This window comes from Myotis myotis, unplaced genomic scaffold (assembly GCF_014108235.1).
Source record: "Myotis myotis isolate mMyoMyo1 unplaced genomic scaffold, mMyoMyo1.p scaffold_m19_p_3, whole genome shotgun sequence".
Lineage (NCBI taxonomy): Eukaryota > Metazoa > Chordata > Mammalia > Chiroptera > Vespertilionidae > Myotis > Myotis myotis.
Genome location: NW_023416335.1, coordinates 48,598,658 through 48,622,739, shown reverse-complemented (window position 1 = coordinate 48,622,739; position 24,082 = coordinate 48,598,658). Strand labels below are relative to the sequence as shown.

Below are 24,082 nucleotides of genomic sequence, written 5' to 3'. Positions count from 1 at the left end.
GAAAGAGATAGTTAGAAGCTGGACTGGTGCTAATAGACCTTTGTTGTTGCAAGGAGCTATCTTGGCACCCATAACTAAGCAATGACAGTCACCTATTGAACATAAACACTTTCCTAAGTCACCAATCAGACCAGGTCACTCTTTGACTATGATGAAGTAATACTAAAACAGCATGACTCTATAATCTTTTCTGAATGGAGACAACAACAAAGCCACTATGTAAGCCACACAGATTATCAGATGACTACCCTTTCAGTTGCCATGAGTGACAGCTACTTCTTTACCCATTCTGAACAATCTGATGGCAAGAGTGAGAGAGAAAGAGAGAGGGCTTTATAACCCTGGCTTCTTTTGCTTTTTTTGTTATTAAAAAAATTATTTGGTCAATGTTTTTCTGAGAAGTACTAATTGCCCTGTACTTCTAGGAAAAATTTGTGGTATTATTGACCATTCCCTTGAGTAACTTTATAGCTCACCTGACATATGACCTATATTCTGATACTAGAAGTAGATTCTTGAGTCTCGCTGGACTGGAAAATCATGACTCTGTCAGCTCTGGATAAGTTCTACAAGGAGAACAGAGATGCCTTCCCTCAGCCCAGAGTATTCTGAATGCTACTAAGGATCAGAAATTACATCATGATGGCAATAGGGGATGCTTTTCGATGAGCAGGATGAAGAGACTGGAGGCACCAAATTAATCAGGGGAGTATTATGATTGGGATACAGTCTTTCCCTGGCAACACTCAGATTAATTAGCACTCTCCTATAGGTTTTAGCTCTCTTCTAAGAATATGAGAGTAACATGTCCACACATATTTCATGATAGAATAAGTGAAAATTCAATCCTCCAAAGAAGTGGCCAGTTGCAATATCTTAAAATAATTACGGTGAGATGGCAACCCAAACTATGGCCAGCAGCTGAAGGTAATTCTAAATTTGTAGTTGATATTCATCATTTCTCTACTGAACCAAAAATTTAGATTTTCCTTATGCTTAGATGTCATTTCAAATGGTATCATTTGCTTGCCTGTGGGCACTGAGCCTTTGAAGCTATACTGTTCTCAGGCAATGAATGCTGAAATTCATTATTCATAATTAGAACAACATGAAAGCACCAAGACACACCCCATCGAATCCCCTCAGTTTCATATAAAATCTTGCCCTGTCCATTATTTAGTAACTAATCTAGTTTTTCATGGAAACCAGAATAAATTTTTGTGTCCACACACTGACATACCTGATGGCATGCAGAATCCAAAGTTTTCAGTTTAGCATCACAGCTTAACTTCCACATGAGTGAAGTCCTTTCCCATGGACAGAAATGCCCTGCACTCCTCAAGGGATCAAGAAATTTAATCTGCCAAGGTCTTAGGTTTCTAGGATGGGGAACAAAATATTCAGAAGTAGGTCCCTGGGCATAATAGTATAAGGAACAAAACTTCCCTTATTCCCTTAATTTCTTGACCTCATGTGTATATTGTGGCATGTGAAACACAACACTATACATTCACTGATAATTCAGGACATACATTGGAATTTGTAGGACAGCACCTGAATTTTTAAGGTGCATTCTCTTTAATGAGCCATCATACAGGCCCAGGTTTAATAGTCTTGCTGCCCTTCAGTAATGCGATATGTGGTAAGATCAGTGAACCACATCATTGTTATCCCACTATTGTTTATTCTTAATGATAAAACTAGAGGCCTGGTGCATGAATTCGTGAATGGGTGGGGCCCCTCTGGGTGGCCTGTGGAGATTGGGCCAAAACCCGCAGTCCAATGCCGCCTACAGCTCCTGCAGCTCTTACCTGCCACTCCCGCTCATCCTGGCCCCACTGTATCTGCCATAGGCTCCCACCCAATCAGGCCCAATCAAGAGAGGCTTGTGCCACCATAGCAGTGCTCACCAGCCATGAGCCCTGTGTCTGGTGCCCTCTCGAGGGGAGTGGCCTGCAGGAGCAAGACAAAACCAGCTCTCCCACATCTCCCAAGGGGTTCTGGATTGCGAGAGGGCACAGGTCAGGCTGAGGAACCCCACCGGTGCACGATCAGGGCCAGGGAGGGACTGTGGGAGGGCTTCAGGGCATGTATGGCCCATCTAGCTCAGTCCCGATTGGCCGGACCCAAGCAGCAAGCTAACCTACTGGTCAGAGCATTTGCCCCCTGGTGGTCAATGCATGTCATAGCGAGCGGTTGAGCAGACTTAGCATATCCTTAGCATATTACACTTTATTGGTTGAACAATTGACCAGTCACTGGACAATCGGACACTTAGCATATTAGGCTTTTATTATATAGGACTAGAGGCCCAGTCCATGAAAATTTGTGCACTGGAGGGGGTCCCTCAGACCAGCCTGCCCCTTCTCACAGTCCCGGAGCCCTCAGGGGATGTTCTACTGACCTTCTGGCCTCCCTCTGTGGGAGGCGACCTGCTGATCAGGGGAAGGCACTGCCCTCATCACCCCCTTCCTGCTGCTGCCTCTGGCCTCCCTCTGTGGGAGGCAACCCAGCCAATCATAGGAAGGCAACGCCCCCATCACACCTCTGCTGCAGCCACTGCCGGCCGCCGCGCTGCCTGAGCCTCGGCCCTTGCAACCACCGTGGCTTGCCTGAGCCTCAGGCAGCTGCTGCGGCTTTGTCTGGAAGGACGTCCAGAAGACATTCGCTCTAATTAGCATATCACCCTTTTATTAGCATAGATTAGCCTTTTGATCTGAATAAGGCATTCTGTAAATTCTCAGATTGTGTTGCTTGAGAAGGCTTTCTGATACCTAGGAATAAACTTAATAAAGAATGTGAAAGAACTATATACTGAAAATTACAAAACATTATTAAAGAGATTGAAAAAGACACAAAAAAATGGAAAAATATCCCATGCTCATGGATTGGGAGAACCAACATAGTTAAAATGGCCATTTTACCCAAAGCAATATACAAATTTAATGCAATCCCCATCAAAATCCCAATGTCATTTTTTAAAGAAATAGAACGAGAAATTGTCAGATTTGTATGGAACCACAAAAGACCCAGAATAGCCAAAACCTGAAAAGAAAAGAACAAGGCTGGAGGTATTGCACTACCTGTCTTCAAAATATACTACAGAGCTACGATAATCAAAACAGCATGGTATTGGCAGAGAAACAGATACACAGATCAATGGAACAGAATAGAGAGCCCAGCTATAAAACCACACCTATATGAACAGATAATTTTCGACAAAGGAACCAGAAATGCACATTGGAGTAAAGATAGCCTCTTCAATAAATGGTGCTGGGAACACTGGAAAGCCACATGCAAGCTAATGAAACTGTACTGCAGTTTGTCCCCATGTACAAAAATTAATTCAAAATGGATCAAAGACTTACGTAGACATACTGATGGGCAGAGCAATCTACTTACTGTTCCATTCAAATTGGATAGAAAAGGGGCCTAATGCATGCTTTAATATTGATTTCTCACTAGAGAGGAAATTAATGACCTGAGAGTCTGAGCCCCATTTTTCTACATCTGCTTAAGGCTAGTTTCAAATGTGTCCCACTTCCATAGTATAGTGGATTTTCACATGCTTTCCTAAAATTATGAATCAGTGGATGCAATAACACCCAGTACCATAGTGGAAAGCTATGCTTACATAGTCAATATGTGTCCTATGATCAAACACACATTCTCTACCGTTTTTATCCTATTAACTGTTCCTACAGAGGAAGTTTGTTTTGTGCCATTGAGGGCATGGTTTTGTCTCAGCACACTAGGAACCTGAGACACTACTCTCTTAATGGGCTGTCACACAACTTGCACCTCAACAACGCACATCTGTCTCACCTTGGTTCTTCAGGGTCTGTGGTGCTAAAGCAAAACAGCCTGTTCTGCATCCTGTTCTTACCGAAGAGATCTTTCTTGCTTTGAGGCACATTCTGAACTAACAGAATTTCTAGTCACTTATTAAACAGATGAGGATAATAACCCCACGTATGATATATACTGCCTCCAAAATCCAATGAGGTGAATCAAATGTCTATTTCTCAGTGGTATAAGTCAGTTTTTAGGGAGTGGAAGGAGCTTTACGTTAGAATATTCAACATTATTCAATATTTAATCCTTTAAAATCTTCACCAATATTTAATCCTTTTAAACATCTGAGAAATCATCTTGACACTCTGGCAAGCGTGATGTTTTACTAGAGAATTCAAGGTTCTTGCCACTTCCTACTCATCAGTTAAAATATAGCATAATGTCATTAACACAGAATATCAGAATGATTAAGAACCCTACAGAATACATTATATCCAAGAACAGAAGAGGAGGCAGAATATTACAACAGGACATTGAAGATGCACTACTAACTTTGTCTTGTAAAGATGATTTTTAAAAATCCTTCTTGTTAAAGGGTATCAAGGAAAAAGAAAACATTTTCCCAACTAAAAGCTACATACAAAATGTCAGAGGATGTATTGATCTGCTGCAGATAAAATATAACATCTGGTACAACAGCATTTTTGTCTCTTCGATGATTAATGTTGTTGTACTCTTCTGTTTTCTGTAGAGTGGATTAAAAGAAGCAATGATGAGTACAAGTCTCTGCATCTTTAAGATTCTTGATTTTGATGTTTTCTATGTAAATCTTTCTAGAATGCACTTTTGCTTTGGATATGCTGTCTTGGCCAGAGGATCAGAAGTTTGAGAGGCTTTCTTCTAGGACTTCCTAACACAAAGGTTCAATATAGAAACCAATGTAAAGCTTCCTCCACATGCTAAGTATATGTATGGACTAGAAAATAAACATAGAGTGTCCAAGGACACCTTAGGTAGTCTCCTATGTGATAAGCTCAGTGAAAAACCATTTATTATTTGGTGTTTATATGCCAACTCAGGATTTCCATTTAAATATTTAGTTTTTTTAAATTTTACACATGAAAAACTGACCACCTTATATTTCATGAAAATGGCATCATTGTCGTCTTCCACTCTAAACTATTGATAAATCAAGCCTTTCTATTGTTCCAGCGAATATCTCGCTGTTAAATTTCACTACACTTTGCTAGGAATAAAGCGAACAAGGCGAAATCAAATAAAAGATGAAGTGACTGAAATAGGAAATAGCATGGAACCAGGTTTGTTGTGTAGTTTATAGGTCAGTCTAATAACTATATCATGAAATGTGATGTGAAGACAGTATGTAATTGCAAGCACAGGAGAGATATGATCTGCTTTAAATTTTAAGAGGATTATAATAGCTGCATTAAGAAGAAATAAAATGGGAGAAACCCAGAAGAAGAGTTACTCTAAGAGGATTATCACAAAATTTACAGGATAAAAATGATTTTGTGTTGGTGCAGAATTGTAGTATTGAAGGTAACAGGTAGTATTTAGATATGTTAAGATATTTTTCAACTACTCTTCTTAGTTTCTATATTATTACATATCATCAACAACATTTTAAGAGGAATGATATATAAATAATTTGGTTATGTTTTTATTTCCCTAAATTTTTATAAAAATCATTATCAGTATAACCATAATTTATATACACTTTCTTTGTTTACATCCCGGAAATCAAAAGCTGGAATGGTATAAATGGCACAATCTAATTTTTTTAGTTTGTGTGTAATAGGAACCTTATAAATTACATGTCCAGATGCACTTATTTTTACTGTTGACTTATTAAATGTCATTTTAAATTAGAGGTTAATGCTTTTGAACTCTAGTAATGTGAGTTCATTGATACAAAACAGCTGTCTTTGTGTAACGTCAAAGATGTCTGCATGCCTAAGTTATTTTTCAGCTTCTTCGAAGAAATCTTTTTAAAGTTATTAATGCCATTGATACAAAATTAGTTTAAAGTTCATGGTAATTAAGTAGTTATTTTTTTCTATATAGGTGTGTTTACTGTATGATAGAAAGCTGTTTCAGATACTTGGATTATAGTCAGAGAGCTATTGAAAATATTTCTAGTTCCTATGAAACACACTAAAAGGTACATGTTTATTTACTTCTTTTTGCATCGTACTTGGAATCTCCATGCGATTTTTAAAAATACATTTTTATTGATTTTTACAGGTAGAAGAAGGGAGAGGGAGAGAGAAACATCTGGGAGAGAGCAACATCATCGATCACTGCCTCTTGCATGCCCCCTACTGGGGACCAAGCCCACAACCCCGGGCATGTGCCCTGACCTGGAATTGAACCAGTGACCTCTTGGTTCATGGGTTGGTGCTCAACCACTGAGTTACACTGGCTGGGCTCCATATGATTTTGATAGCTTTAAATTATCATTGGTTTTGTTCAAGTGAGTGTGTGTGTGTGTGTGTGTGTGTGTGTGTGTGTAAGTATAAAAAATCATATATAAATATGCTTCTGCAAATTCTCAATTTGCTATTTGTTCCTGCCTGCTAGTCATATAATACTCTTTCCAGATGAGATTGTCATTTAAATAGTCCAGTAGAAAATCTTATATAAACTTTCCAGATCTGCTGAAGAAAGCCTTTTATAATAGAGGTGATTTAAATTTAGTGCTAATTTAGAACACTTTTGAGAATATTTGCCTGTCAGCTATTTTGCCCACAAACAATTTTTAAGTCCAGCAACAATACACACTGAATGACTAAAGTGAATGAGAAGCAGAAGTAAAAATGCAATTTTCATTAGAGGATATTTCCTTTTCAGCTTTGACTGTATAGACTAGTTGTTTTTTTTTTAAATATATTTTATTGATTTTTTACAGAGAGGAAGGGAGAGGGATAGAGAGTAAGAAACACCGATGAGAGAGAAACATCGATCAGCTGCCTCCTGCACACCTCCTACTGGGGATGTGCCCGCAACCAAGGTACATGCCCTTGACTGGAATCGAACCCGGGACTCTTCATTCCGCAGGCCGATGCTCTATTCATTGAGCCAAACCGGTTAGGGCTAGATTAGATTTTTGAAATAATTATAACTCTTATTAAATATACTGGGTAGGACAAAATGACTGGATTACCACCTAGACTCAAATAATAATTGTGTATCTCTCTGATAAAAATGATATATTTTATACACCATAAAGGAAAGCATAGATATTCATATTTTTCTGTGAATTTTTAAGAGGAAGAAATGGTTTCTTACTTATTTTCTTAACCACCTTGGATGTTTTTAACTGAGGTGAGAGTCACATAACATACAATGAACCATTTAAAGTGGACAATTCAGTGGCATGTAGGACATTCATAGTGTTATGTGATCATCATGTCTCTGTAACTTCAAGACATTCTCATCACTCCAGAAGAACATCCAGGATTAGTAAGTAATCTTCAATGTGACTTTCTACATCATAAACTGAAACAGCTATCTCTTTTGGATATTTTAATCAGCATTGTCATTTGTAAGAAATGGAGAACATCCGTTAGTCAGGATGGACTCTATTTTTTGTTCCAGAATATAGAATAGAGATATTCCTGAAGCTAAGGAAAAGCTTTGACTTTTGACAATGGTGAATCTATGAATTTCTCATCTATCTGTGTTGCTTCTTTCTCTGTGCAGAAAAATTGCCCCTTTGATGTTCATATGCAGCAATTTTTTCACCCTTGAATTACACATCCTTAAAGTTTTTGGAATTTTCATACCATAAACTCTATTTGGATTGAGAAGGAATTTCAAATTGTGATAGTCCTATTTAGAAAAACTAGGTTGAGATACAGAGGTATCCTATATAATAAAAGAGAATCATGTAAATTGACTATCCCTCCGCTATGCTCACCAGACAATCAGGAGTGGTTATGCAAATTAACCTGACAAAGATGGTGGGTTAATTTGCATACACAGGTACCTGGCGGAGAGCAGCAGGAGGGCTGGTGGAGAGTGGAGCGGCTTGGGGAAATTGGCTCCCCAAGCCACCAGAGGGAGAGCAGAGGGGAAGAGCTGGAGGCTTGGAGGACTTGGCAGAGTAGGAGGCCATGGGATGGAGACAGAGCAGGAAGGGAAAACCAAGAGCGCAGGGAGCACCAGGAATGCTGGGAATCATAGTTCTGGTGGCAGATGGATCTCCTAGACACTAGAGCAAAGTGAGCCTGGAGCAAGTTACTATTTTGGTGGGGGATGGAAGGAAAGCAAAGGTGAGAGACATAAGTAAAATCAGAGTGTCTAGGAAAAATTAAAGGAAAGATATCCTAAAACTTCCAGGAAATCTTCACCAATAAAGCAAAGAAAAAAAAATGCCTCTATTATTCTGTGAGCAACAAACAAAACTGAGTTGGGGTCTCAGAAAATTCGCTCATATGATTGCAAAGACAGACAGAAACTCCTGGATTGGAGAGGGCTCCCAGATTGGAGAGGGTGCAGGTCGGGTTAAGGGATCCCAACACCCCCCATGAATGTTGTGCACTGGGCCTCTAGTATATAATAGGAGGGTAATAGACACCTTTTTTATTGCCACGTTTGTGCAAGTGCCAAGAAAATAAAAAAGCAACCTTGGATTTAGCTGCTATGTATTATTTCACTTAGAAATAGCTCTCCTAGAGTATACTCCCAGAAGTGGGATCTCTGGGTCAAATGGCAGTTCCATTTTTAATTTTTTGGGGGGAACGCCATACTATTTTCCACAGTGGCTGCACCAGTCTGCATTCCCACCAGCAGTGTACCTTTTTACCCACAGCCTCACCAGCACTTGCCAATCAGAAAGAATAGATGCACCCTGCATTTATAGCAGCATGATTTACAATAGCTAAGACCTGGAAACAGCCTATGTGCCCACCAATAGATGAATGGATACATTTGCTTAATGGAATACTATGCAGCTGTGAAAAAGATGGAGCTCTTACCCTATTTTACAGCATGGTTGGACCTGGAGATAATTATGCTAAGTAAAGTAAGCCAGAGAAAGACAAATATCACATGATCTCACTTATAAGGGGAATCTAATGAATAAAAAAAACTGATGAATAAAATAGGCCCAGAGGCATGGAGGCATGGAACAGATTGATAGATCTAGATGGGAGGTTGGTGAGGGGGACAGGAAAAGATCAACCAAAGAACATACAGGGTCTCCCGAAAAATGTATAAACACTGCAATAACTGATAGCTCAATTTTTTTTTTAAATATATTTTATTGATTTTTTACAGAGAGGAAGGGAGAGAGATAGTTAGAAACATCGATGAGAGAGAAACATCAATCAGCTGCCTCCTGCACATCTCCTACTGGGGATGTGCCCGCAACCCAGGTACATGCCCTTGACCGGAATCGAACCTAGGACCTTTCAGTCCGCAGGCCGATGCTCTAACCACTGAGCCAAACTGGTTTCGGCTGATAGCTCAATTTTGAAAATGAAACATATTTTAATAAACACTGCCATTATAATTATTCATAGTGTGTATATACATTTATTGGGGGGACACCCTATATATGCATAGTCCCTCTATAATGACAATAATATGGTAAAGGCCTAAGGTGGGGTGAGGGCTGGGTGGAAGAGGAAAAAAGGGGAACAAAAATAGAGGACTTCTGTAATACTGTCATCAATAAAAAAATTAAAAAGTTAGCTTAAAAACAAAGAAGAAAAATAAGTAGCCTTTCTAGACTATACACTAGATTGCACCAGTGGGTTTCTTTGTTTAGAATAAGTTCCCAGTTGCTATGCAGCTTTCTTTCTTCCTTTGGATTTAACTTCAGGTTCCTGTCCTTAAGCTGGAGTTTAGAATGAGTATTCTTAGCTTCAGACTTCTACTTAGTATACAACTTCTCCTTTTTTATGTTATTTTACAAGGTGAGACATATTTTTTAATAACTGAAATATTTCAATTTTGCTTTAATCTACTTACGAATAATTTTTACAGTTAGTGTTTTTGGTTTATGCAATAAACCGTTCCCCATGTGAAGTCATGAAGATATTTATTTGAGTGAAGTTGCTTAAAATATTGCTAAATTCTGTCTCCTAATAGAGAAGAAGTAGGCATTAGGAATGCTTACTGAAGAAGCAGATAGATTTATGATTCTTTTTTCTCAAAAGGAGCACATTATATACCTTTTTTTGGCCCCAGTTTTATAACTTGCAAAGCCAGTGTAGCAAAAAATATCAACTTATAAATTTATTGTGGATCTCTAGTGGTTTAATGCAAAATTCTTAGAACAATGAATGGCATAACAATGCTATTTTTATTACTAAAATGATTCATTTATTTGTCTTAATTGCATAACTGATTGCTTTATTTGAATGGCAATTATTTGCTTTGGGCACCCATTATAGTTATTTAACTAACGTCTACCTTTTATGTATATATGTTACCTGTATTTATTTAGCAATGTGCACCTTTCTCTACTAAGATTCAATCTTCCTTGTGGTTTTATTCATATAACACTGATGCTTAATTTGCAAAGAAAATTCAATAGTTCTGTTTAATAATTCTGCTGTCAGGCTATAATTAGTTTCTTTTTTCTTCTTTTCCCTTATTATTCATTTTTTAAAATATAAGGAAATAATTATTCTCTTATCGGTTAAAATATTATATTTTATTAGATTAGATTAATAATAAAATATCCCTTAATTCGTTGACCACTCCTGTGTTTTCTCAGTGTGTTTTATAATGGCACATAGATTTAAATATTGGTGGGCCTTAGTGAACAGTGGTAATATCTCAGTCCGTTAAGGCAAAGTGAATGGTTTAGTAACTAGATTACCTTTCTTATGAGCTATGTGTCCTGCATCACAGGAAAATATTTCATTTCTGAAGTTATCTTCATTAGAAAACTAGCAATAACATTTTGTTCATATAATTATTGTAACAAATGTAATACATATTATATATTAAAGACATAGAGCAGTGACTGGAAAAATATACATAATAAATCTTGACTATATTATAATATAGTTCTGATATGATTTCCATTGGATTTATCAATTATGTAAGTATTTTCCTTAAATCTCTTTTATATCTTTGAAATTTTTATCACCCAGCAAGTTTTAGTTTTGCTGACTCAAGAATGATGGCTGGTATATGGGAAGTTTTTCTACTACAGATAGCTTATCCTATACTAGAGGCCTGGTGCACAAAAATTTGTGCACTTGGGGGTGTCCCTCAGCCTGGCCTGTGCCCTCTCTCAGCCCGGGACCCCTCGGGGATGTCCACCTGCCAGCTTAGGTCCGCTCCCTGGAGGATCAGGCCTAAGCTGGCAGTCTGACATCCCTCTGGCAGCCCAGGAACCCTTGGGGTATGTTGACTGACAGCTTAGGGCCTAAGCCACAGTGGACATCCCTAGCACTGCCAAGGAGGCAGGAGAGGCTCCTGCCACTGCCTGCTGCACTTAAGCCATCAGCCCGGCTTGTGGCTGAGCAGAGCTCCCCCTGTGGGAGTGCACTGACCACCAGGGGTCAACTACTGCTTTGAGTGTCTGCTCCCTGGTGGTCAGTGTGTGTCATAGTGACTGGTCGTTCTGCAATTTGCATATTACCCTTTTATTATATAGGATAATAAAGAGATAATATGCAAATTGACCCTCACACCCTCATGTCACAAGATGGCCACTCCCACATCATCACAAGATGGGCACCACAAGATGGACTCACCCATGTGGTCATAAGATGGCAGCCCTCCACATCTTCACAAGATGGCCACTCCCACATTGTCACAAGATGGTCAGCAGTGGAGGGCAGTTGGGGGTGACCAGGCCTGCAGGGGAGGGCAGTTGGGAGTGATTGGGCTGGCAGGGGAGCAGTTAAGCATCAATCAGGCCGGCAGAGGAATTGTTAGGGGGCTATCAGGCTGTCAGGCAGAAGTGGTTAGGGGCAATCAGGCAGGCAGGCAGGTGAGTGGTTAGGAACTAGCAGTACCGGATTGTGAGAGGGATGTCCCAAATTGGAGAGGGTGCAGACTGAGCTAAGGGATACCACCTCCAGTGCATGAATTTCGTGCACCGGGCCTCTAGTTATTAGATAAAAAAAACATTTGATACAATATTCTAAAAATAGCCTTCTATTTTCTAGCTTACACTGTAAAAGAAAGAAACATAATCCCAGGTTAGTTATGTTTCCATTGATACCGTCACATTCTTGAAAGCTGGAATATGTTTTGTTTTTTTGTGGGCTATTATTGGTGTTCAGGAAAATAATCAACACATAATTGATCCAGTTGTCACGATTCACACACTTTGCATTATGTGCTAAGTTGATGTTCTGTCATTATTAATTTGTTTCTTCATAGTTTAATTTCCACCCTTATAATATTTCAACTGGACCTAGTTTTAAGTTATTGTATAGTAACTTCAAATAAAATCAATTGTTTATACCCAACATATTGACGTATACATTGGAAACCTTGATCAGAAAGTCAGCATTTAACATTTGATAAATTACAAAAATTTATTATTTTTGAGTTATAAATCAAGCCATGAGATCACCATGTCTAAATAACTACTAAATACTCTGCTGACTTTGAAAATCTTCAAATGTATTGCTTTTTTCTTATTGAAGTTTTTACTGTGGAATATATTATTGCAAGGATTATTGCTTCTTGTGCATTTTTACATGTTTGATACACTTACCTTTTATCAGTACCAAGAACATGAGAAATATAAAGGAATCTATGTCACTTAAAATAGTTTATATTATATATATATATGTATATATATATATGTGCATATGTGTATATATATCATCTATATACATAAATATTGCATAAAACAAAATATTCTCTTATTTATTTATGTATGTATGTATGTATGTATGTATGTATGTATTTTTTGCTGCAAAAAGCTTTATTGTTTCATTTGGTCCAATGCATGGGAGAGGGCTTCAGGGTGGTTAAAAGAATGACTAGTAGTTTCGTGGAGAGGCTCAGGTAAAAGCCAGACACTGGGGGAGTACAGAGGGGCCTCTCAAAGGCCTCTGGGCTCCAAAGGTTCCTAGTGGTGATTGAGGGTGAGCCTTTGGAAGATACCCAGCCAAGCCTGAGGGCTGGCCAGCGTGCAGATGTTAGTCAGGTGGTTGACTACCTTCTTGATGAGTTTTACCTCCTCATCCAGGAAGTGGTTCTCCAGGAAGTCACAGAGATGAGGGTCTGGGCAGGTAGAACCCAAGGCATGCAGCTCCAAAAGGGTTTGGTTCAGTTTCCTCTTCAAGGCCAGGGTGGCTTCTAGGGAGACCTGAGTTTTGCCCACTCATCTTGGGCAGGCTTCAGCACATCCTGGAAGAGAATGCAGCCACCGTGCTGGTTTTGCAACTTTAAGAGATGCTCAGGGCCCTTGTGCTTCTTCTCTGCCAACTCAGGGAAGAAGTGGCCAACACTCTCCAGAGCCACATCATCATAGTGGAAATAGAAGCCCAGAGAGAAGTAGGTGTGGGAGGCCTGAAGGTGCAGGTTGGCCAGGCGGTTGACTTGCAGCCTCCACCTCGGTGGAATTCAGCAATAAGGAGTTAAGGGAGAAAAAACCACCAGTGTGTTAGTTGGTCCTGGAGGTAGTTCTGAAGGTGGTGACTGGATAAGATGCAGGAGAGTAGCCAGAGGCTGAAAGAAGCGGTGTCCCTGAGTCTGTTCCATCCAAACACTGTTGACAGATCCAGGACCGCTCTTACTTCTTTGATGAACAATCAACACAGTGTAAGATTGTTTTGAGGTACATTCTAATTATTTGTTTCATGAGGTTTTATAAAATGTTAATTGTTAGCCAAAATAAGAATATAGTAATATATTTTCAAATGACTTGATTAGATTTGAGACTACATGTTGCATGCTAATAAGCTAGCAGTTAAAGCAATAAATATCAATTAATGCTGGGGTCCAACCCCAGCAGGTCCAGGGGTCCCCAAAGGTGTGGACAGAGTCGGCGAGGAAGGAATGCCTTTCCTTCCTCTTCTGGTCTGGATCTCCAGCCAAGTTCTGTTTAGGATCTCCAGCCAGGTTCTGTGTCCATATTCTCTTGCTAGGTTCTCCAGCCAGGTTCTGTAGCCATGTTCCCTCGCTAGGTTCTCCAGCCAGGTTCTGTGTCCAGGTTCTCCAGCCAGGTTCAGTTTCCAGGTTCTAGTCAGGTTCTCTTGCCATGTTCTATCCAGGTTCTGTAGCCAGGTTCTGTCTCTAGGTTCTTCAGCCAGGTTCTGTCTAGTTTCTCCAGCCAAGTTCTGTAGCCAGGTTCTGTCTAGGATCTTTTGCCATGTTCTCTCGCTAAGTTCTGTCTCTAGGTTCTGTGGCAAGTTTCTGTCCAGGATCTTTTGCCATGTTTTCTCCAGTGAAGTTCTTCTGTCTCTAGGTTCTGTGTAGGTTCTGTGTCTAGGTTCTGTGTCTAGGTTCTGTATCTAGGTTCTGTGGCCAGTTTCTGTCCAGGATCTTTTGCCATGTTCTCTCGCTAGGTTCTGTCTCTAGGTTCTGTGGCCAGTTTCTGTCCAGGATCTTTTGCCATGTTCTCTCCAGTGAAGTTCTTCTGTCTCTAGGTTCTGTATAGGTTCTGTGTCTAGGTTATGTGTCCTGTTGTCTTGTTACATCTGTATTTATACCAGTTGATTCCAATCTCTATTCCAAAGGTTAGGGTGTTTCTTATCTCCATTCCAGGGAGTAAAGATTATGTAGCTTAAGCATGATTGTTCGTAGTTAAAGTGATTAATTACCCACCTGGTACTTAGTTAAGGGGTTTTATTCCCTCCCTAACTTCAAGGGAAAATCCCTACCTGGGGAAACAACCTTTCTCAGAGAGGTGACCTTGGTTAAAACACATAGTGCCAAGAAGGTGAGCAAACATATTAAGAACAGTATGCCATATATGCCAGGTCCCTTGAAACAGCAAGATGGACCGGCTCCCGGCAAATTGATGCTCTATGACATTTCTTATAATACAGAAGGCAGCTATATATTCTAATACTTTATTTCAGTTATCATTGAGCACATCCTAGCTAATAAAATAGTAATATGCAAATTGACCATCACTCCAACACACAAGATGGCCACCCCCATGTGGTCAAAGATGGCCACACAAGATGGCCTGCAGGGGAGGGCAGTTGTGGGCTATCAGGCCAGCAGGAGAGGGCAGTTGGGAGGGACCAGGCCTGAAAGGGATGGAAGTTGGGGGCTATCAGGCCTGCAGGGGAGGGCAGTTGGGGGCGATCAGGCTGGCAAAGAAGGGCAGTTAGGGGTGCCCAGGCGAGCAGTGGAGGGCAGTTGGGGGCAATTGGAACAGCAGGGAAGCAGTTAGGCGTCTATCAGGCTGGCAGGGAAGTGGTTAGGGGCAATCAGGCAGGCAGGCATGCGAGTGGTTAGGAGCCAGCAGTCCTGGATTGTGAGAGGGATGTCTGACTGCCAGTTTAGGCCCAATCCCACAGGGACATTCTTTTAGGGGTCCCAGATTGGACAGGGTGCAGGCCGAGTTAAGGGACAACCCCCTCAGCACACCCCCCTTAGGTATCAGCGGTCGGACATCCTCCAAGGGGTCCCAGATTGGAGAGGGTGCAGGCTGGGCTGAGGGACACCCTCACCCCCGTGAACATATTTCGTGTACTTGCCCACTAGTTTAATATAATGTTAACTGTTGCCTCTTATCAACATACTAGTATTTTTGCGAATACTTTTTTTTTTTTTTAATATGTTTTTGCCTGGCTGGCATGGCTCAGTGGTTGAGCATTGACCAGAAGTTCACAGTTCGATTCCTGGTCAGGGCACATGCCAGGGTTGCAGGCTCCATCCTCATCATTGATGTTTTTCTCTCTCTCACCCTTTCCCTTCCTCTCTGAAATCAATAAAAATATATTAAAATATGTTTTTATTGATTTTAGAGACAGAAAGGAGAGAGAGAAAGAGAGATAAAGATAGAGATAGATAGATAGATAGAGAGAGAGAGAGAGAGAGAGAGACTTGTATGAGAAAGAAGCATTGAGCAGCTACCTCCAGCACACCCCATACTGGGGATTGAGCCCGCACCTGGGCATGTGCCCTGACCGTATATCGAACCAGTGACCTCCTGGTGCATGGGACGACACTCAACTAACTGAGCCATAATGGCCAGGACTGTAAATACTTTTTGAAAAAAAGAGCATTCTATATTAAGTAATTATTTCTATTTTTAATTACTTTTATTCCATATTATTTTTATTTTAATATTTTGTGATTTATTTAAATGAAAATCAGTTAGATGACTGACAGGAAAAATAAATAAATTTTTATAGCCAGTAGTGCATGGCATTTTTTCTATTAAAATAAAATATTTTTATAAGATAAAGCACTGTTAAATGAATACATTAAACTTCATATGCACCAGTTTACTCATCAAGTGCAGGTACTGCACTATACTTTTTTTTAAATATATTTTTATTGATTTTTTTACAGAGAGGAAGGGAGAGAGAGAGAGAGAGTTAGAAACATCAATGAGAGAGAAACATCAATCAGCTGCCTCCTGCACACCCCCTACTGGGGATGTGCCGGCAACCAAGATACATACCCTTGACCAGAATCGAACCTGGGACTTTTCAGTTCGCAGGCCGATGCTCTGTCCACTGAGCCAAACCGGTTATGGCATGCACTATACTTTTTAATGATTTAAGATGGCAGTGTTAATGGAGTCATTCTTTTATGGAGCCCAACATTGATTCATTCTATAAGTTCTTGTTGACTCACCTCTATGAATGAAGACCTATGCTGATAAAGTTTTACATATTACAAAACACAAGCTTTCAATAACTCAAAGCATAGATGCATATTTAAGAATGGTGGTTCAGGGGTAGAGTTGGACGAAGTAGAAAAAAGGCAAATTGATGTGAGTGGCTATAATGTGTCTTTGGGAAAATATGGTACTTAATTAAAACACTTCTTATGTTGCGTTGTTAAGTCTTAAGCATAGACCATTCTATACACCAAGAGAAAGCACATGTTGGTTGATTGTATGTGTTCACACAAGTGTTATTATTGTTGTCACTTTTGTTCTCAATCATTAAAAAAACATTTGCAGTGATTTTACCTATAAATTGTATGATTTACAGAGGATGAGTATAATTCAGAAAAATGTGTTCCCTCATTCTGTGATAGATGTTGAGATACAAAATTTGTTGATGTAAAATATAGCTGATTATGGTTGGAACAAGGAATTCAATTTTACTGGAGTCATTGGTGGTACTAACTTATGAATGCAAATGGATGTAAATTTTACTCTCATTCAGTGTTTCTGTTTTAAATACTCCCATACATTTTTATGAGTTATACTTTTATATTGGCTTGTATTTTTTCTAATTTCTTCCAATTACTAAGGATAGTTATGAAAATATATGATTCTTGCTAAGCCAATTCACCAGTGAATTAAGATTAATAGCAAAGGAAAGCGGTGGCAGTGGGTTCTATTTCAAGACGTATTTTATTTAACATTGTCATTCTTGGCAGGCATCTACATTTAGCATAAACTATAGAGAGTATTTTCAGTTTATAGCATATTTTCATTTTGTCAGGAAATGATCTCAGGCATGAACAAGAAATTATTTCAAACTCTGCCATTCCCTCTCTCCTCACTTGAAATTCAAAACTGAGTGTTAGTCTTAACCACACACTTTTGTGTTGATTTTGGTTTGTTTCGTTAATTGTTGCTTTTATATTTTTGATCATGCTCAGACCTCTTTGAATATTTTGATTAATAAATATCTTTCATGATATATAATGTATGTTGAAACTCCAAGATTGACAATGCAAATGGTAGTGAAAACTATACTATTCTAACATATTTGCTTTTCTAAATATAGTTTTTAAGATTTCTTGTTTTTGTTTTGCTAAATATACAAGGTTGGTAAGTGAGGGATAATATTTTATGTTTTGTTTCTCCATCTATAAAAATGTATCTATTTATTACATCATTTTTCTCTTATTTATGGCAGACAATCTATTTCATAGCTTTTTTTAAAATAGTCAAGCAAAAATTATGTAATGAACAATAGTATATGAATGTGAGACATTGTTGTCGCTCTAGGGTTCAGAAAGTCCCACTTTGGGCCTCCATTGATGCCGGGGTTTATGTTCCAGCATCAGGAAGGGTTCAGGAATCTGGAAAAGGCTGTGCATAGATGACATAGAAATCCAGAAACTAATTAAGAGTCCGGAGAAGAGATATAATTTTGAAAGGCATTGGGGGTCAGAGGACCTTCAGCTAAAGGAACTGAAGAGTCCCTCCTGGTCTAGGACCCTTGCTTTTATTAACACAATTTGTCCTAAGGCAAGGTGGAGATAATACACTTCAAAGGGTAAGGTTTCAAAGGGTACAGAGGCATTGTCAGTTTGGGGAATAGCCCACGGCTGTTCAGGTGTTTGGCCAGTAGGAGGCAATAACATGTAAATTAAGATGCCCTTTAACTGTCTGGTAGCCACAATCTGTTTCCTATTCAGGTTTGGGGAAACGCCTTTAGCCATTCCCAACAGATGACTACATCTGTGACTCAACCCTGTTGAGTCCCCAAGTTTCATCAACCTTTTGATGAAACTCTTAAAATTATGACATGCTGGAATTGGTCTACGGCAGTGAGATGTTCAGGCAAGCTTTATGCTTTTACCTCTAGAAAATGACATAAAATTATTTACTTTTTATATTACTGTAAACTCAAAAATAACAAACATATATAGAAAACTTACTGTATTCCAGGCTCTTTTTAAAACACTTTTCAAATATCAGCTCATTAAACCTCATAAAAATACAATATCATTTACTTCATAATAGTTATTTAAAAGATTTAAAAATCAGGGTATGTTGTTGAAAGTCACACAATCAATGACAGAATTGGAAATTGAACCTTGAAAATTCAGCAGAAGAACTTGGGCTGGTATCATTAAGCTATTGAGATAGCCAGCCTCCAATGTGGTTAAAATAATGATCTCCTTACCTAGGGACGCCACAGTGCAGTCTTGTCTACTGTCTAGGATGGCTGTCTCTATGTGATCAATGTAATAGGAGGCGAGGTCATTAAAACATAGAAACTTCCAGTTTGTTTGAATCTCTTGCTCTAGTGATTGCTAGCTTTCATGATGAGATGACACCCAATTAGCCTCATAAAGAAGAAACAAGGCTTCCAGCAAACTGACAACACCAGCTTCCCAAGTAGGTCATGTTACTCTTGTGCGACTTCTGTGGAAATTAATTCCCCAGATGCATATATGCCTTAAGAAAACTGCAGCCCGGCTGATATCTACTGTAGTCTCATGGAAAACTCCATCTAGAACCTCCCAGTAACCAATACTAAAATTTCCAACCCACAGAAACTATATAAGACAATAAGTAATAACTGGTGGGTTTTTCGGGGGGGTGGGTTGTTTTTGGGGATTCCTAAATTTCATTCAGAAACTCATTCAAAATTTTCCAGATAACCTTCCATCTCTCTCCTCTTCTTTATTTTGGTTAATCTAGATGTAACACAATTCAAATCTTTGCTCTTAGCAACTACATGCAACCAATCACGTAGATTATTCTTTTTCAAGTATTTTTTGGTGAGGTATTTTAAATACTTTTCACTAAAAGGCAATTCAGAAATAACAGTAATCTTGCTCTTGCTCCTTTAAATTGTTGAAACTTTTCATTGAGAGTCACAGTTTTCCCATTCATTTTGATCTTCTCCTGAGGAAATTGCTCAAAATCTGCAGGGTAGGTGCAGTCAAAGGTAAACTTCAGAGACTGTTTTTTTGTTTGTTTGTTTTCCTTCCATTCCCCACAAACTTTTCCACAGGTGCCCTGGCAGCAGCCAAGGCAGAACAGTCAATTGTTGGTATTTTAAGCTGGCATATTTTGATGAAATGTGTTATGCAATATAAATTTAAGTTTAAATTTCTGTTGATACGATAGGGGTCAGAGGCTTGCTTGGAAACAAGTCCTTACACAATTTCATTCTGTTCTAATGACACATCTCTCTCAGTTAACAATGCATGCTCTTCTTCCAAATAATTAAAACCCTTTTGATTTCCATTTGAAAATCTCAATTTTAACCAATTTATCTAACCAGTTTTAATTAACTTGTAAAATATGACAGGACTGCAATCTGTACTAAGTGAACAAACTTGCATCAACTTCACAGAAGTTACACAGATATAATGGCTATCTATGATTTTTAAGAAATTTAAAATATAAATGTATTAAAGTGTATGAAAAGTAAAAAAAAACGAATAAAACAAAAATGATCAGAAAATGTAATCTTATAAAAACTGCTGTAGTTCAGTAGTAATAGAAATGGATTAGCTATACATGGACTATTTCTGCAAGTGTTATTTTTTCTTTACTGTTACAAAATATCTATAATAAAATATCACATAACTGAAAATATGATAAGTAATGGATCAAAATTATATAGAAGTAGTACACAAAAATGATATTTTTGGAGTAATCAGACTTCTACACAAACCATGTTTAATTAGGGCATTCTCTTAATTGGGACTTTCCCATCTTATCAAATCAAGCATAATAACACTCAACTGTACAGACAGGTGCTTAATTGATATAATAATTCTAGATAATTGGGGTGCCTGTGGGTGATCAAGAGTTACTTACATCAATCTGATTTCAAGATATTATGTCTTTGTAGTTATCTCCTGCCGTGCCTTTTTATTTGCTCTCCAAGAATGACCTCTTCACTGTTAAAAGAACTAACTGCTACAATTTTTAATTTCTATCTGTTTTTAATCACATTGTCATACTAAAATTTTCTTTCAATTATAAAATAACTACATTTCATATAAGATCACTTTATTTTATTTATTTCATTAGGATCACTTTATTATTACTTAGTGTTTCCAACCAAATATTAAAGCAAATAATTAGTACATAAAAACCCATGAAATCAATCAACAATCTATCTATATAAAAGCCAAACAACCAGAACAACGGAATGACTGGAACAACTGGAATGACAGGTCATTATGAAGCATACTGTAGCCACAACCACTTTCGGCTCCTTCCCCTGGCCGGCCCCACCCCCGATTGCCCACCATCCCCCTCCCACCCACCCCTGATTGAGGGCTGGGCCCACTGGCAAATCTCCCAAGTCCCCTCCTCCCCACAGGCTCGACCTGACTGGCCCCCATTGGGGTGGGGTGGCTGGACCCCACCTGTGTATGAATTCATGCACTGGGCCTCTAGTATGCTATAACACAATAATAAGAGATAATTATCACCTCTGAATATCTGAAATGTAATAATTCATGTGAAAATAAATCACTTAGCTTGAAATTTGTTTTTAATTTTTTTCTTTAAGAACCATTTAAAGTTGTATGAATTTTAAAAATATACATTTCTTATTATATTTAATTATTTAATTATAATTAAATTATCATAGCAATGCAACATGTAGAATTGCATTTTGTTTAAACTTAGTATGTAAGCCAGCAAACTTAAAGGGCAGATTTTTTTTTAATAAATTGACATATTTTTTTCTTAGATTCATTGGAATATATCTTTAAATAGATGTAATGTTTATATCCATGCTTTTCTTTTTAAATCAAGAGATATTTTGTAAGTAAATTTGAAAATTTTATAGAATCATAGAAAATATATACTGATTTATGGAAAACAAAATATCTATACAATTAAAGTCCCTGCAATCTTTGTATCTAAATCTTTATTAGGCTGTATTTAAATATAACCTTTAATAAATTTCCAAAGGAAAATTTTAGATAACCCATTACTCTAAGTAAGAACTATAATTAGAAACTCTAATAACAACTTCAGCAGTGGGCCATGAAACTCAACACAAAGCCCTCTTGCCTCCAGACCTTAGCATTAGCTTCCCTGCCAGCAGGCTCAAGAAACAAGCCTGCCCAGACTCTCTAGCCAAGCTGATGAAAGACTTAGCCTGCTGAAGCCAATTTAAAAATCAAAAGAGCTAACTCCTTCTTAAATGAGCAGACATTGATGCAAGATTAAAAGGATCATGAAGAATCAGGGAAATAAACCAGCAAAGGAACAAAACTAACATCTAGTAACTGATCCTAAAGAAATGGAGATAAGTGGACTTCCTTGGAAATAATTCAAAATTATCATATTAAAGGAACTCAGTGAGGTACAAGAGAACAAATTTAGACATGTAAACATAACCAGAAAAACAATACATGGATAAAATGAGGAATTCAACAAAAAGAACGAATAGAAATTCTACAGCTTAATGCAATAACTGATCTGAAAAAATCAATAGAGAGCTTCAAAAGCAGACTTGATAAAGAAGAAAAATCAGCAAATTCAAAGACAGGTTATCTGAAATTATCTAGTCTGAGGAAGAAAAAGATAAAAAAATGAAAAAGGGTGAAGAAAGTCTACAGAAATTATGGGTAACCATCAAATGCACCAATATATTCATAATGGGAGTGTCAAATAAAACGAGAAAGAAAAAGAGGTGGAAAACTTATTTTAAAAAATGACCAATTACTTCATAACTCAGGAGAAGGAAATAGACCAGATTAATGATAAATCAATAAATCAAATGAAACCTAGACCAAGGTGCATTATAAAAAAATTGGTCATTTAAACATATAAACAAAATTGATAAACCCTTAACTACTTAAGATAAACAAAGAGAAAACTAAAAAAATAAAAATAAATCATAAATAAAAAGAAAGATATTACAAATAATTCCATGGAAAATTTAAAAAATATATAAAAAAGCTATTATAAAAATTATACACAAATTGGACAATCTAGAATACATAGCTAAATTCCTAGAAACAGTCAATCTACCAATACTGATTCAAGAAGAAATAGAAGGCCAGGACAGACCAATAACAGGTAAGGAAATTGAATTGGTAATCGAACACCTCCCAAAAAAGAAAAGGCCTGGATCAGATGGCTTTACAAGTCAATTCTACTAAACATTAAAAAATATCCTATATAATAAAAGCCCAGCCACCAAAATGGCAGACAACCTGAATGACCAGTGGCCAGAACCAACACGGTCCCCCCAGCAAGCAGTTAGGGGTGATCAGGCAGGCAGGACAGCAGTTAGGGGTGATCAGGTAGGCAGGCGAGTGGTTAGGAGCGATGAGGCAGGCAGGCAGAGCCCCGGGATCCATCGTCTCAAAGAGGGAGACCTAGGTTGCCTGCCACAGCCTGCCAGAGGGATGCCCGGGTGGCTGCAACTGGAGGCGCTGGCAGTAGTGGAGGCTGCAGGGTGGGGCTGCTGCCACTGCGGCTCCTGAGCAGGCATGGTGCCTGCAGCCTGGCCCAGACCCTGGGGTCCCAGCCTCTGCAGTGGCTTCTGCAGGGCTGGGTTGCCATTCCTCCTGCTATGATGCCTGGACAGATCCCGGGCCCTTCCATGACTGTGGGCTCTCTGCCAGCGCTCGGCCCCCTGATTGGACTCTTCAGCTGGGTCCTGACTGCAGAGGAGCTGAAATACACTGACATCCACAAAGTTGGGACCATGATCGCCCCTTTGCACTTCCTGGAGGTGAAACTGGGCAAAAGGCCTCAACCTGTGAAAAGTGAGCTAGACGAGGAAGAGGAGCGGAGGAAACGGCTCTGGGAAAAGAACAAAGTGGTGGCAGCCCGCTGCCAGAACAAGAAGAAGGAGCAGACGGGACGGAGTGTCTGCAGCGGGAATCTGAGTGGCTGGAGCTCATGAATGCGGAGCTGAAGATCCAGGTGGAGGAGCTGAAGCAGGAGTGGCAGCAGCTCATCCTGATGCTCAACCGGCATCGCCCCACCTGCATCGTCAGGACTGACAGTGTTAAGACCCCGACTCGGAAGCCAACCCACTGTTGGAGCAGCTGGAGAAGAAGTGACCATGGGCTGGGAGGAGGAAGATGAGGCAGAGGAGATGAGGAGAAGTGGGAGGAGGAGGGTCGCAGAGGGCTCTTCTTTGCTGCATGAAAAACTCTTCAGTGAGGCTCAGCACAGCCAGCATCGGCCGGGCTTTTTTGCGGAACACAGATCAGCCACACCAGGGGAAGAAACCCAGGTTGGTGAAACCCAGGACCAAGTGCTGAGACCAAACTAGTCCTGAGGGGGGCTGTTCTGCCTGAGGCCAGGCTTGCAGGAAGCAGGACAGAGGCTCTGGGCCGGAGAGATGTCCAACCAGGCAGCTGTGGGCACTTCCTCAGCCTCTCCGCCAGGGCACCCACCCAAAGGACCTCCAAGCAGCCAGGAAAAGCCATGAGTTGCAACCAAAATTAGGCTGAGGTTGAACTCAGAGTG

At 39.2% G+C, this 24,082-nt stretch overlaps 2 pseudogenes; one reads left to right on the top strand and one right to left on the bottom strand.

Moving 5' to 3' along the window:
• Window positions 1-11,952: 11,952 nt before the first annotated feature.
• Window positions 11,953-13,332, bottom strand: LOC118649921 (annotated as a pseudogene).
• A 9,815-nt stretch (window positions 13,333-23,147) lies between these two features.
• Window positions 23,148-23,670, top strand: LOC118649500 (annotated as a pseudogene).
• The last annotated feature ends 412 nt before the right edge of the window (window positions 23,671-24,082 follow it).